Raw genomic sequence first — 16,681 nt, forward strand, 5'->3', positions numbered from 1 at the left:
TCATGTTAGTAAAGTGAAAGTAACTGTCTTACGTTCTCAGAACTAAACTTGGGAAAGATTTCAATAAAATTTGGTGTGGGCATAGCTTGAACCTTGAGGAGCAACATAAGGTGCCTTAAAAAGAAAGACCGCTAAGAGGGCGAAGTGGAAGATGGAACAGCTTTTCTTCACATCAGTGAGCATAAACGATCTCAAAAGAGATTATCAAATTTGTGGCATAGTGTGTATGTTCCACAACATGTAGTGAGGTGGCAAGAGACATAGGATACCTCCTAACATCATGTTGCATCTCCTCCTGTCCGGCGCAGTAGAGCAACTCAACATCCTATGCACCGAACAAGTCATCAGGACTACCCTGCAGAAATACTGAGCCATGCTGCCTCCATAGCTGTCCATAATTGCGATGGTGTTGCTGGTGCAGGATTTTGTGCAGAACTGACCTCTCAGTTACGTCCAATAAGTGTGCAATGGGATTCATCTCAGGCTACTTTGATGGCCAAACCATTTACTCGAATTGCCCAGAACGTTCTTCAAACCACTCGTGAACAGCTGTGGCCCAATGACACGGTGCATTGTCATCCATAAGCATTCGGTCGTCGTTTAGGAACATGAAGCCCATGAATGGCTGCAAATGGTCTCCAAGTGGCCGAACTAAACCACTTCCAGTGAATGATCGGTCCAGTTGGTGCAGATAATCAAGTCCCAGTCAAACACAACTCACACTATTACGAAGCAACCACCACCTTGCACAGTGCCTTGTTGACTTCCTGGCTACATGGCTTCGTCTTCTCTCTGCCACACTCGAAACCTACCACGAGCTCTTACCATCTAACCCATCTGACGAGCCCACAATTTTCCAGCCGTCTAAGGTCCAATCGATCTGGTCACAAGCCCAGAAGATGCACTTCAGGCGATGTCATTTTGTTGGCAGAGACTCTCGCGTTGGTGGTCAGCTGCCAAAGCCCATTAACGCCACGTTTCGCCACGCTGTCGTAACGGATACGTTAGTCGTAAGCCCCAGACAGATTTCTGCAGTTATTACAAGCAGTAGTGTTTGTCTCTTAGCACCAACAACTCTACGCAAACGCCGTCGGCCTCTGCGTTATCCGTGGTGACAGGTAATGGCTGAAATTTGGTGTTCTCAGCACACACTTCATAGTGCGAATCTCGTAATACTGAATTTCTAAGCATTTTTTGAAATGGGCTGTCCCATTCGTCTAACTCCGACTACCATTCAGCGTTCAATATATGTTAATTCTAGTCGTATGGCCATAATCACGTCAGACACCTTTTCACATGGATCACCTGAATACGAATGACAGATTGGTCAATGCACTGCCCTTTTATACCTTCTGAATACGACATTAGCGCCATCTACATATGTGCATATCGCTATCCCATGACTTTTGTCACATCAGTGTATAGCTACTTCAATGCATATATGCATGCTCCTGCCAGTCACTCTGTACTCTCTGCGACGCAGTGACGCTGCACGTGATGTTGTGTCATGCGTTGGGATGGTGATCTCCTTTTACATTTTTTGTTTTAATTTTTTTAGAGCTGTTTATACTTGATATATATATTCTTATTCTCAGCACGGGAATTATTATTCTGGGGTTTATACCTGTTCTCTTGGTTATTTTCATGAACATCATCTTTTAATTTTGCACTGATTGCCTTTAAATATTCCTTGTTTAAAGCGTGAGTATTTCTTTGTGTAAATTGCTTAAGTCTTTTAATTTAAAATATTATTTTGTGGAATCAATGACATAAAGTTTTTCATCTTAAGCCGTGAATTTTTTTTCTATTTGTTCTTTGAGTTCTGTCTTCGTTCTTTTCTAGAACTATAATTTTTATTTTAGGTATTTATTATTTAATAATTGATTATAGAGTTTTTGTTGAGTGAGAATTTTTTAACTTGAATGGCTCTATGGTTCTTATAACTTTAATTTTGGATTGATTGTCTCTTATTTTTATATCTTTTGTTATATATATTTCTTCTTTGGTGATTTACTATAGAGGGGATTATGTATCAGGTGAAAAGAATATAAATCGTTTTATTATTGTTGTTTTAATATTTATTCTTTCTATAGGTTTTTAATTATTAGTCCTAATTTGATTAGAATTTTGTTAGGATGAGATGGTTTGGGTTTGGTTTCTTATTGTTTAGGTATTTATTATCAAAATGTAAAATCTTATAGTGCTGGTATATTAACTGCGCTTTCTAATCGTATTGGTGATGTTGCTATTTTAATTTCTATTGCTTGAATTTTAAATTTTCGTGGTTGAAATTATATCTATTTTTATGATTTCATTTCTAATTCTTTTGAAATAAAGATTATTACTGTATTAATTGTTTTGGCAGCTGTAACTAAGAGAGCTCAAATTCCCTTTCTTCTTGACTTCCTGCTGCTATGGCAGCTCCTACTCCTGTTTCTGACTTAGTTTATTCTTCTGCTCTTGTTACTGCTGGGGTTTATTTATTAATTCCTTTTAGAGCAATATTAGATACTTATAATTGTGGTTGGTTTTTACTTTTAATTGGTTGTATGACTATATTTATGACCGGATTGGGCACTAATTTTGAATTTGATTTGAAGAAGGTTATTGCTTTTTCTACTTTAAGACAACTTGGTTTAATAATAAGAATTTTGGCTATAGGTTACCTAAAGTCTGCATTTTGTCACTTATTGGCTCGCGCTTTATTTAAGGCATTATTATTTATGTGTGCAGGATCAATCATTCATAATTTAAAGGATTGTAAGGATAGTCGTATTATGGGCTCAATTATTAATTTTATACGTTTAACTTATGTTTGTTTTAATGTTTTTAGTTTGTCTTTGTGTGGTATAAGTTTTTTGGCAGGGTTTTATTCAAAGGACTTATCTTAACAGGCAGGCACATGAAGGCAGCTGACGTTATTAAATGTACAATAGCTTACTTACTAAGCATCACTCATCACAACAAAACTACGGTATGTGAGCTCTACTGTGGGTAATGGCTAGTCGGAAATATACTTGTTAGTCTACTTGTCTAATCTTGGAATCTGTAATTCTGCTAAACGCTTTGAGAGTCTGTATCAATTACAAGATTTTGTCTTTCATAATACAAAAGTGACAGATGTTGTGGTCTGTTGTGGCCTTGGGAAACGCTACAGCCGCCATCATGGAGCCATACTGTTCATACACTCAGTATGCCTACCATATGGTGTGTGTCTGCTGCTTTGCCTTCTGTCACGTGTTAAAATATGCGCTGCAGCAGGAAATTCCGCCACTTGCGAAGTGCCTCCTGTGATTAGGTTTTTGTTGGCAAAAAACTGCACACCAATTGAAATTTATCGCGACCTTTGTGATGTGTTCGGAAAATCTTGAACATGGCTGAAGAGGATGAATAATATCAGCCAACCGGTGGCGAAACTAAGGTTTATGCTCCCTTGACATAGGTTTCGATATTTCTAAAAATATCTTCTTCAGGAGTGAGCCTTGTTACATCACATGGTGTACGGAAAAGGATTAATGAGGGTTTTCACGGAGAGGACCAGAGTGGTAGCCTATCCTTGTGACTGACGAGCTGGAGCTGAAAATCAACGACAAAATTCGTAAAAATCATCGTTTCACGATTACGTAACTTCCGCAAATTTTGTCCAATGTGATTACGCAAAATGCAAGGGCAGAAACGCAAAAGACACTGTCTACAGCACTGACCAAGCCTCTAAGATTACGAGAAAAATGGCAACAACGTTATCGATTGTATCGCAACTGCGGACGAGATTTGGGTGAAAGATGTCCGTTGTGAAACAAAGAGACAGTCGTTCGAAAGGGGACACAAATTTTCCCAAGAAACCAATTAAGTGTTTGCAAACGTTGTCGGCACTGTGCTTTGAGACCCTAACGAAGTGATTCTCTTTGATTTCCTTGCATGCAGTATAACAATTGACTCATAGAGGTATTGTCAAACACTGGCACAGTTAAGGCGGGAGATACAAAACAAGGGTCGGGAAAAATTTAGCGCAGGTGTTTTTTTTCCGTAACGCATGTCCACACACGGTAGATCGTACCAGAGAGCTTATACGGAGTTTTGGATGGAGGGTGTTGATCTTCCTAATCATCTACCACACAACGACGATTTCTCGCATAGCGACTACAACCTCTTCCCAAAGATGAAACCTTGGATTGCTACACAACACTTCGATACTGACTCCGAACTACATGCTGGTATAAACCGTTTGTTGCAATGGCGGACACCAGATTTCTACAGAGACGGTATTCGAAAAATTTTGTCATGGTATGACAGGTACCTTAGTTTGAATGACGTAGAAAAACAGCTTAAAGGTATAGCTTTAAAATGTATATAACAAAATTTCGTTTCCCCCATGTCGTTAATTTTTTTGTTTAGAAGTGTTGTAAGTAGGCTGTTTAGGTTTTTATACTGGTAAAGCCACGTAGAGCTCTGTATGAAAATCACTGGCTGTGCTGTGTGCAGTTTGTGGCTGGGTGGCAATGTTAGAATAGTAGCTATTGTAGTGTTGGGCAGTTGGATGTGAACAGCGCGTAGCGTTGCGTAGTTGGGGGTGAGCCGCCAGCAGTGGCGGATGTGGGGAAAGAGACGGCGGAGTTTTGAAAGCGGATGATCTGGACGTGTGTCCATCAGAGACAGTAAATTTGTAATAGTGTACGTCATGAACTGCTATATATATTATGACTTTTGAACACTATTAAGGTAAATACATTGTTTGTTCTCTATCAAAATCTTTCATTTGCTAACTATGCCTATCAGTAGTTAGTGACTTCAGTAGTTAGAATCTTTTATTTAGCTGGCAGTATTGGCGCTCGCTGTATTGCAGTAGTTCGAGTAGCGAAGATTTTTTGAAGGTAAGTGATTCATGGAAGGTGTAGGTTACTGTTAGTCAGGATCATCTTTTGTAGGGATTATTGAAAGTCAGATTACGTTGCGCTAAAAATATTGTGTATCAGTTTATTGATGATCTGAATAAGTAGAGAGAGAAATGTCTGTACACGTTCAGCTTTGCCTAGCTTTTTGAAAATCAAATAACATAAGGGGTTTATCAGCACAATCATTCATAAATTTTGCTAAGGGGAGGTTTAAATGTCTATGACTTCGTGGTTAGCCCTCGTAAGTGGCCCCACTAATGTCCAGTAGCTTCCGTGTATACGTAGAGCTTTCAAATGGAAGGGTAATCATTCTATAGGTGTTTTTCAGGGCCACTAACGTGGAGACAGTAGCTGTCTCTAATTCAGTCCCTCACGCAAATGCATTTGTAATATTTTCGTGCAGCCGCTGCAGCAGGAACGTTTATGGACGGGGAGTAGGGCTGCCGGAGCTAGGTTCGCGGAGGCCGCGGCAGCGGTGCCCTGCCCACGTGCCCCCAATTAAGGCAGCGGCGGGGGCACACGTCGTCGCCCTAACTCGCTAGAACAATGGCGTGCTCCCTGCCGCTCATTACCCACTAATCTGCACCGCCTGGCAGCCGCATTCAAATTACGTTTCAAATTTACCTCGTTTGCATGTATTTGACGTGCCTCCTGCTGAATGGCGAGCAAATTGCCGCGCGCCCGTACAATTACGTTATCTTGGTGACAGTTGCGTTCCTTTGGATTGCCGCGTTCGAGTGTCGCCTGGGCCAGAAACCTTTCCGAGGGACGGGGGGCTTCTGCTACCGGCCGCTAGCATTACCTTCACCCAATTGCACATTAATGCCTCTCGCCCCCGAGAGGAAGCCGATGCCTTGTGCACCGTCTCCGAGACATCCAGTCCAATTTCCGCATTTATTGGAAACCAACCGGCCCGAATGACGAGGTAATGGATAATTATTTAACGGAAATTACGAGACGTGTCCGAATAACGAAAGAAAGGGAGGCCGCGTCTGAGAATAAATTACGCGCCTAATACGGCAGCGCTAAGCGTTTTCAAGTGCCGCAGTGAAATAATTCCTGTGAAAGTACGTCGTATTAAACTTGAGTCTCGAATCCTTTAGGATTTCATTACGAGGGTTTCTTAAGGTCCTTCACTTGCCTGGGCACCGCGGTAATACCTTCTGTGGGACTGCGCAATAACATTTTGAATCTAATGTCTCTCAATTCCTTCTCCTGGATAGAAATACTTGTGAAGTTGGGTAATGGAAGTGATGTCTCTATTGGAATAAAGGTCTGCGGAATATTCGTAGCTGAGGGCTGTAAACATAATTGGGAGAGCCGGCTATGATGCAGTATGTTCTAATGGTGTAACATGCTTGTTTTCTCGTGCGAGAAAATTCCGTCGATTTTCGCTCTAAACAGATTAATCGACAATTGATTTCCCAGCAAAGCATTTAAAAATGTCTTACGTGAAGCATAAGAGATCTACCGTACCTGCGGAGATCGAAAAAACAATCGGATATCCGGCAGATAGAAGTCGATGATTATTTATGTAATTTCTTCTGCTTCAGTCACTTTTTATTAATATTTAATGAACGACAAGTTTCGGCACCACGCTGCCAACATTACGCCCATTCCGGTTACACTTACATTATATTAATCTGAAGTATGATTGAGTCAATTGCTGCGAGCACATTGAGGTTATGTATCGAAATAGAAACACTTTTCTTGGAAATTTAGTTGTCTGGCACACAGAACATAGTGACAATCACAACGCAGCTTGGCATCTCCACATACAGATGTATGTATCATTCCAGAGAGTCTTAACTTACTGTCGAAGCTGGAATCTGTGGTAAATGTTCCGTAGGCACATGAATTAGTCACAACTAAGAATTTATTGATTTTACTAACCTTATGGTAATTAGGACCAACAAAAAACAAAGAGCAATTTTTTCAGACTTTTTTTATTTTTATTTATTGTTTGGATGGCCATCTCTGTACTTCTGATATGAAACTCTACAAAATGCCTCACATGGTGCATACAATGTTTGTTGACATGACTGCCTTCTGCAGCTGCCACTGTATAACGATTATTGTTTCCTTCTGTGCATTCTGATTGAAAAGTGTCTTTTTCCACACATCCCGTTTCATTGATACTGCATCATCCGTGATGATTTTGTAACTGTTTTTCATCCATAATAGGTTTTTACAGTTGAATGTTTATACATGTTTTTAACTTTGCTTTCGAATGTACTCCTGTATTTGAAGTTGGTCAGATTGTATCTCAGTCTCCATATAACCATCTAGCATACAAGGAGCAATAAACGCAACGCCGTGAATAACGTTTACATCGCTTTTGTGAGGAAAACTCTATTCGAATCAAAATATGAAAAAAATATTTAGAATATTTGGAGAATCACCAATGATGACTCTTCTTCAAGAAAGGCGAAACTTGTTCGAAGAAATCTCTCTTTAATTGATGACGTTCATGGCATAGACTACAATAAGTGTTATCTTTTCATTTAAATCCACTTTCCACAACTTTCGACAAGTCTGAGATGGTTAAGAATCTATCTTTATCATGAATTAGTCTTTTTATCTCCGCTTATGAATATGCTTTATAATCTGCTATATTTTAATCACGGCCTGCTACTATAATATATATGCTCTGTTGGTCCTGTCAGTGGCACGATACCAATTTTTGGACGACTTAACACATGGACATGCCATTCTTCATCTTCTGGTAAGGCTTTTCCAGAGTTTTTATTCTTCATCTGATATTTCTAGCACAACATAATTTCTACAGTACTCGGAATTACCCTTTCAGAAATGATTCCTAAAATATTTTGCACTAGTTTTTTCCTCTGTGTCCACCTATTATCGTAACATGCCGCAAATGTGCATTTGTAGTAACTTTGTTCTGAGTACCAAGACACCTACCTAACTTACGCAGTGACTAAGCCTTGCAAGCTCTAAATCCCTGTCCGGAAATCTAGAGGGTTTTACGCCTTTTCCTTAGTTACATTACTGCAGATATGAGGATACCCACTCCCCAGGAAAAGTTAAAGCAACTGATAAATGGCAGTAAATTTCGCTACAAGAGATTAGTGAGGAATGTTAATAAACATGAAGGCCAACACTAAATAACGATTCTTTAGTGGGATACATTTGATGTGATTGCAGAGCTTTAAGAGGCCATACATTAGCAGTATTTGTTAAGAAGAAATTTGTATGTTCTCACCACTGTTTTCCGAATAAATTGGTCAGAAAAGGAAGTTGGTGAAGACTAAACGATTTTAAAATTCAAATTTGTCATATATTATGAAACAATGCAGACACTGTACAGGAATTGAATATTATACTTGCGTTCATAAAATCAGGTGATCTTACACTGAAAAACCGTAAATACAGATTCCAAGGAGATCTGCTCAGCTCTTCGTGGTCTCCCAGGCGACAATGCCATACAACAGAATTCTTTCGTACAGAACTCGGTCCAGTCCCAGCTACGAGACAGTCACTGACGAATAGGTAAACCAATGCCACAACCTATATTCAGCTTCATCAGTATGCTGAAAAATTCAAAATTGGAAGAGGAGTCCGGCCAAGAGCGCGAGTATCATCAAAACTATTAAAAACTGCCCTCGATGAAGCCAAACTGGGAAAAGAACGAATACATCTTATCTGAACAAAATTTTCCCACCTTCGTTTAATGAGACCGTAATGTCCGCGTCTAGCGCTGATAAAATTAAACTAATTGGAGAATGCTATACAAAGAGCAGGCATCAAAACTCAATTGTAATATAACTAAAATAATATAGATTTACCGTATTAAAAGTAAAAATCATACATATTAAAAATAAAGACAGAACAGTTCGAGGAGTTTTATAACTACTGCAGATGAAGGTAACCGGATGAAGATCTGAAGAAAGAAAGAAAACATAACAACAAAAACGGCGTGTTGTGGGCTTGTAAAGTTTCTATTAGGTTTTGAAAACAGATTACCGGTGGAGGAAAGTCCAGAGAAGACTGCATTGAAGAAAGATACGCTCTGATATACAATATTTAGATTGTTGGAAAAAAATAGGAACGCGATCTGTCTGAAAAAATTTGTAGCCTATTACCCAAGGAGTGAAATTTTACCTTAAGCAGCGATTTACCAAGGGCATAGCAAAACGAGACTAATTTTACGTGAAACTGAGTAATCGTGTAAAATATCCCTCCACCTCATCATAGATGAGTATTTGTAAAGCAACGTGACTTATAGCTCCACGCTGTGCGTTAGGAACGAGGATCCAGTATTTTATGATAGGCCACAAATGCAAGGCAACAAATAATCACCCTTTTTATAGAATGAAGGACTGCGTCAACTGCAATATCTACTATGTGTGCTGTAAAATGTAGCATAGAACCACGAAATACCCGATGTTTCGAAACTACTCGTTCAAGTTAACACAGCAGATAGAGAACATCAAAACAAATATATTTCGATAAAGAACATAATATGGTCTCTGAATTCAACTTGTGATGTTAGGGAAAATTTGTTTAGTGGTGAGGCGACCAGATTGGTCGAGCGGTTCTAGGTGCTACAGTCTGGAGCTGCCTCGGGCCTGGATGTGTGTGATGTCCTTCGGTTAGTTAGGTTTAAGTAGTTCTAAGTTCTAGGGGACTGATGACCTCAGATGTTGCTCAGTGCCATTTGAACCATTTGATTAGTGGTGATTACGTAAGTCGTTGTGTCGGGCTCGGTGACTGGGAATGTGTACTGACATTCAAACATGTTTGGGCACACGTGATTCCGCGAGTTACTCTACTTCGTGCTCATCCACACCGATAGAACGGTAATGTATGGACCAGCACTCTCGGTGATAGGTTGTTTACATCTACATATACATCTACATGGATACCCTGCAAATCACATTTAAGTGCCTGGCTGGGGGTTCATCGAACCAACTTCATAATTCTCTACTATTCCAATCTCGTATAAGGCGCGGAAAGAATGAACACATATATCTTTCCTTACGGGCTCTGATTTCCCTTATTTTATCGGGGTGATCGTTCCTCTCTATGTAAGTCTGTGTCAACAAAATATTTTAGCATTCGGAGGAGAAAATCGGTGATTGGAATTTCGTGAGAAGATTCTGTCGTAAAGAAACACGCCTTTCTTTTAACGATGTCCAGTCCAAGTCCTGTATCATATCTGTGATACTCTCTCCCATAGTTCGCGATAATACAAAACGTGCTGCCTTTCTTTGAACTTTTTCGATGTACTCCGTCAGTCCTATCTGGTAAGGATCCCACACCGCGCAGCAGTATTCTAAAAGAGGACGGACAAGCGTAGTGTAGGCAGTCTCCTTAGTACGTCTGTTACATTTTCTAAATGTCCTGCCAATAAAACGCAGTCTTTGTTTAGCCTTCCTCGCAACACTTTCTATGTGTTCTTTCCAATTTAAGTTGTTTGTAATTGTAATACCTAGGTATTCAGTTGAATTTACGGATTTTTTATTAGAGTGATTTATCGTGTAACCGAAATCTAACAAGTTCCTTTTAGCACTCATGTGGATGACCCACACTTTTCGTTATTTAGGGTCAACTTCCACTTTTCGCACCATTCAGATATCTTTTCTAAATTGTTTTGCAGTTTGTTTTGATCTTCTGATGACATTATTAGTCGATAAACGACAGCGTCATCCTCAAACAACCGAATACGGCTGTTCAGATTGTCTCCCAAATCGTTTATATAGATAAGGAACAGCAAAGGGCCTATAACACCACCTTGGGAACGCTAGAAACCACTTCTGTTTTACTCGATGACATTCCGTCAATGACTACTGTGACACCTCTGACAGGAAACCTCAAATCCAGTCATATACCTAAGAGATATTCCATAAGCACGCAATTTCACTACGAGCCGCTTGTGTGGTACACTGTCAAATGCCTTCCTGAAATCCACAAATACGGAAACGATCTGAAATCCCTTGTCAATAGCACTCAACACTGCATGTGAATAAAGAGCTAGTTGTGTTTCACAGGAATAACATTTTCTAAACCCATGTTTTTGTGTGTCAATAGACCGTTTTCTTCGAGGTAATTCACTATGTTCAAACACAATATATGTTCTAAATTAACGATATGGGTCTGCAATTTAACGGATTTCTCCTACTACCTTTCTTGAATATTGGTGTGACCTGTTCAACTTTCCAGTCTTTGGGTACGTATCTTTCGTCCAGCGAACGGTTGTATATCACTGTTAAGTATGGAGCTAATGCATCAGCATACTCGGAAAGTAACCTAATTGGTATACAGTCTGGAGCAGAAGACTTGGATTTGTTAAGTGATTTAAGTAGCTTCACTACTCCGAGGATATTTACTTCTACGTTACTCATGTTGGCAGCTATTCTCGATTCGAATTATGAAATATTTACTTCGTCTTCTTTTCTGAAGGCATTTCGGAAGGCTGTGTTTAGTAACTCTACTTTGGCAACACTGTCTTCGATAGTATCTCCATTGTTATCGCAACGAGAAGGCACTGATTGTTTCTTGTCGCTAACATACTTCACATACGACCAGAATCTCATTGGATTTTCTGCCAGGTTTCGAGACGAAGTTTCTTGGTAGAAACTGTTATAAGCTCCTCGCATTGAAGTCCTCGCTAAATTTCGAGCTTCTGTAAAGGATCTCCAATCTTGGGGATCTTGCGTCTGTTTAAATTTTTCATGTTTGTTCCTTTGTTTCAGCAGCAGTGTTCTAACCCGTTTTGTGTACCAAGGAGGATCAGCTCTGTCGTTTGTTAATTTATTTGTTATAAATCTCTCAATTGCTGCCGATACTATTTCTTTGAATTTAAGCCACATTTGATATATACTTATTAATTTGGAATGAGGGGAGATTGTCTCTCAGGAAAGCAAATGAATTTTTATCTGCTTTTTTTCAATAGGTATATTTTTTGCTTATTTTTCGAGGATTATAATATTCATTCTCGCTACGACAACCCTGTGTTCTCTAATCACTGAATCGGTTTTAATGCTCGTTATCAACTCAGGATTATTTGTTGCTAAGTGATCAAGTGTATTTTCACAACCGTTTATTATTCACGTGGGCTCATGAACTAACTGCTCGAAATCATTTTCGGAGAATGAATTTAGCACAATTTCGGGTTATATTTTACGCAGTTTAGACCACACGTTCTCTCATTCCACCTCAAAGGAAGGATATATCACATCTTCGTGGAACATGTATTGCCAGAAATGTTGGAAGATGTACTTATGAATGTTAGACAAAAGATATACTTCCATCACGATGGTACACCTGCCCATTTCGGCACTGCAGTGAGGAATCATCTGACAGCCATCTTCTGGAATCAATGGATCGGCCGAGGTGGCACTATAACCTGCCTCCCAGGTCACCTGACCTCACATAACAGAATTTCTTCCTCTAGGGTATATGAAGGAGCTAGTTCAGGGAACTGGTTTGGAAACAGAAGATCTTGTCGCTAGAACTCCCGTCGCTACTGGTACCATTGCGGACGTGTCAGGAATCTTCGAATGGACACAACAATCCGTGGTATGTCAATGTACTGCGTGCATGCAGGCCAATGGCAGCGCTTTCGGGCGGTTCCTGTGAATGCCACAGCCACTGCTGTAATTAGCATGCTGAACTACATTCTCTGTGAATCTTCCCTAACATCAAAAAATACCGTTGAGGACGATATGTACCAAAAATAAAGATATTTCTTCTGATGTTTTCTGCATTCTGTATTAATCTAAACGAGTAGTTTCGGAACAGTCTGTTACCTGATATGGTCAGTCAGTGCACGAGGCGATCTGTAGATCTGTACTCTAGTCTTCTTATAAAAAATTTTATTTAATTGTCAAGATCGCTATGTTAACCTATTTGTAGATTACTAGTTTATGCTACATAAATTAACGTCTTAAGATCCATAAAACGAGACTGTGTTACTGACCTCAACAATGATTTAAAACACTCTACACAGAAACTAGTTACCCACTAACATGATTAACAGAAAGATCTTGGAAAATTAATAAAAATTTTCATAAGAAGACTAGAATGCGAAATATAATGTTCACAGCATTGAGTCTAGTTTTGATATTAACTGCAGTAAGGATTCTGTAAAAATTCTATCACTTGCTGAAGGCAGATAGAACATTTTGCACGACGTGATCTTGTGCCAACTGTTGTGCAAGTCGGTGTAAACGCGTTTAAACCGGAAATTAATGGCTAGGAAAGGATGATTTAAAAGAATATTTGAATATGAATCCATATCACTGTCTCCGAAGATAGTTAAACCATGCTGAGACAACGCGTGGCACACATAGTTCCAATATGAGAGACAGTCGAACGACGCAAAACGTATGCAAGTGGTGCAACATAAACAAAAGCTTGCTGATAGGAAATGGGACGAAATTAAATGCCACACAATTCGGGAGGATTAGTAACACACAGATTCCGTTCCCAGTATCGAAACCTGCTCTCTTTACAAACATACAAAGACCATATCTCCACATGAGGCACACGCAACCAAGCCATCAGAGTTTCAGTGATATCCACTTCCTTTAACTCCGTGATGCTGATCACTAAATTATTTACGTCAGAAATTCACACTTTGTGTTAATGATGTACTGAAGAGTATTGCAAGTGTGCTCTCCCTGCACACAGCCGACTGCATCATATCATCACGTGGTTCTGCAAACAGCTAACATGGCCATCAGATTCAAAATATGACCTTCCACTAATAAAGAGACAGCACTACACATCATCACCGATTTCGCCCAAATTAATGGTATATGCAAGGCTTGGTCTAAAATAAAAGTGCCGGAACTGGGAGATCCAGATGGACAAAGTCAGAAAATAAATATCACTTTCGGCGGGGGTCGTGCGGTGCATCAACCATTTATGTTAACGTGGCTTCCGTGCAACGGTTAGTGCAGCGAAAATCATACTGAACAGTAATTCAAGGGTCTTGGGATCAGCCCTTTAGGTGGACAATATTTTTAAAATTTTTATGTTACATACACTGCAAACGTTTCCATAAAAGGCCTGAAAAGGAAAAGCAAAGGAAAATTTGCGATAGAAAACAAATTTTCAAAAAGGAATTGTACTTACAGCGTCTACGAAGACTCAGCAAATAATTTTCCAAGAACGGAGTGTAATTAAAGCGTGTAACATGTCATATTTCATTAGTTTCATTTTAACCTTCCAGCACCTTTACGCATGGCTTGCAATAAACCGTAAGATAACCTAGAATCGTTCCTGAATATAAAACAAGCTCGTTTTTCTTTAGGAACTTTGAAATAACCATGTAATTGTAAAAACGCAAATATTATAACGTGTAAAAGATGCTCAGAAAATTACTGCTTCCCCTGTATTACGATGAATATAGCCCTTGGGCGTGTAAACCTCCGACTATATAATAAGAAAAGAAGCCTTGGTTATACACGAAGTTCAAGCTCGTGCTTTACATTCCTTCCCTAGAAATTTATTTGTAGAGTCTTCGTGGATGCTGTAACTACAATCCTATACTGTAAATTTATTTGCCACACCAAATGGTGTGGTCGTGTTTTTCATGCAGCGGTCTTGCACCTCTTGTTGTTTTGCGTGGCACTACTACAGCATAGGCCTATATTGATGTTTTAAGCACCTTCTTGCTTACCACTGTTGAAGAGCAATTCAGGGATGGCGATCGCATCTTTTAACACGATCGAACACCTGTTCATAATGCACGGCCTGTGCAGGAATGGTTACTCGACAATAACATCCCTGTAATGGACTGATCTGCACAGAGTCCTGATCTGAATCCTATAGAATACCTTCGGGGTGTTTTGGAACGCCGACTTTGTGCCAGGCCCAACAGTTCGACATCCGATACTTCTCCTCAGCACAGCACTCCGTGAAGAATAGTCTGCTATTCCCTATGAAACCTTCCAGCACCTGATTGGACTATGCCTGCGGAAGTGGAAGCTGTCAGCAAGGCTAAGAGTGGGCCAACACCATACTGAATTCCAGCATTACCGATGGAGGGCACCACCAACAAGTAAGTCATTTTCAGCCAGGTGTCCATATATTTGTTGTCACATAATGTATATATTTTTTTCATAAAGAGCCATGATTATATTTCCAAAAAGGCTTACACATTTAATTAGAAAGCACTCAAATGAGTGGAAAAATGTTCTGTTATTGTAGATAATCATTTGTTAAGGGCCCAGCAGACCGCATTCTGCCAGCAAGACGAAGACCACACACAAGTAATCAGAAAGCAAAGCGAGGTAGAAATTGACAAAAAAAAAAAAAAAAAAAAAAAAAAAAGAGAACGACCGAGGGATATTGATTGTATTGCTTCTATGCGGCAGTGAAACGTTGAAGACTACCGTAACAGTATAAGCATTGGTGGTCCGGATGATGTTGAAATTAATGAGTTACCTTCCTAGTTTCAATGCATCAACTATCGTGGCTTAGAATTAATAATACTGTATACTGTTAGCTCGGCAAAACTGGCACTTGTATAAAAATTTCTGTTGCTTTAGGTACTCACGTCAAGCACGGATATAACTTCATGTAGCCTGGAAGCCGGCTTTAGTAATAGAGGAAGAGGCATCCACAAAACTAGAGAGTAACCTGATGTTGGGTGCTGCTTAAAGCCTCACCAGCCAAAAAAAAAACTATCAGTTTTCCAGAATGGTAACTCTTTTGTACAAGAAGCTTAACCGAGGTCATTTTCGCAGCTTTTCGAAAGGCTGGAAAAAACATTAGGTTGCAAGACACAGCGATCTTCTTACTTCCGAAGCTGCCTCTATGGGTTATTCACGTGGGACGCATCAATGAAGTTCGCATTAAAAAATGGATAAGTTCATCTCGACGAAAATTACTAACATCAAAGTCTAACATATACAGGGTGCTTCAAAAAGAATATAGGTGTTATAAAGTATTATGTCGTCAAAAACATCGATGGCTCCGCCAGGGCTCTTTTACTGGAGGAACAAAAACATTGCTTATTTTATATTCATTGGCCCTCGACGCCTGTTCTCTTTTGTTTCCGGCAAATGTGCAAAGTGGCTAGTCCGCAGCAGAAATCATTTTGTGTTCTCGAGTTTGCGATGTGTAATACGTGATTAAAGTTCAATGTTGTTTCAGATGAGGTACCAAACTGGCCCTCCCAATGGATGCACCATTCGACAGTTTGTAGACACAGAATGTCTATGTAAAGGAAAGAGTACTGGCCACCCTCGTGTTTCCAACGAAAATTTCATACGAATTCAACCGGTTTCTAACGCAGTCCTACAAAATCAGCTGGCCGTGCCAGTTGTGAGCTGCAACAGCCTACAAGAACAGTTTGGTGTACATGAGACCGTAGTTCCTCACGGTGTATACAATGTTCAAATAACTTGAGGAGTGCACCCACTATACGTCGTCGACAATTGCCGATATTTCGACAGGAGCACAGCCTGTCATTTCCAAGGCAAAACTGCAGTAAGGAAGCTGTTGAAATTAAATTAGAAACTAATCTTATGAATACAGATAGCAGTTTTTGTCTACGTTCTGCGTGGACTCCTGCTCTGTCACTTGTCAAATACTAGAGTGGTAAAGTTTTTGATGTTTCACCAGTTGGTTACTAGTTTGATTGTCGATTACTTCTGACGTCGGTCATCTTTGGATTGTGATGGCGTGTGTGTGTGTGTGTGTGTGTGTGTGTGTGTGTGTGTGTGTGTTTTATCTTTACGGGTTCCCTCTGAAAACCAACGTTTGGAATTCGCTCGCATAGTGCTTACATGCTGCAGATTTGCCTTGGAAAGGGC

The sequence above is a fragment of the Schistocerca gregaria genome, chromosome 1 (assembly GCF_023897955.1).
Source record: "Schistocerca gregaria isolate iqSchGreg1 chromosome 1, iqSchGreg1.2, whole genome shotgun sequence".
Lineage (NCBI taxonomy): Eukaryota > Metazoa > Arthropoda > Insecta > Orthoptera > Acrididae > Schistocerca > Schistocerca gregaria.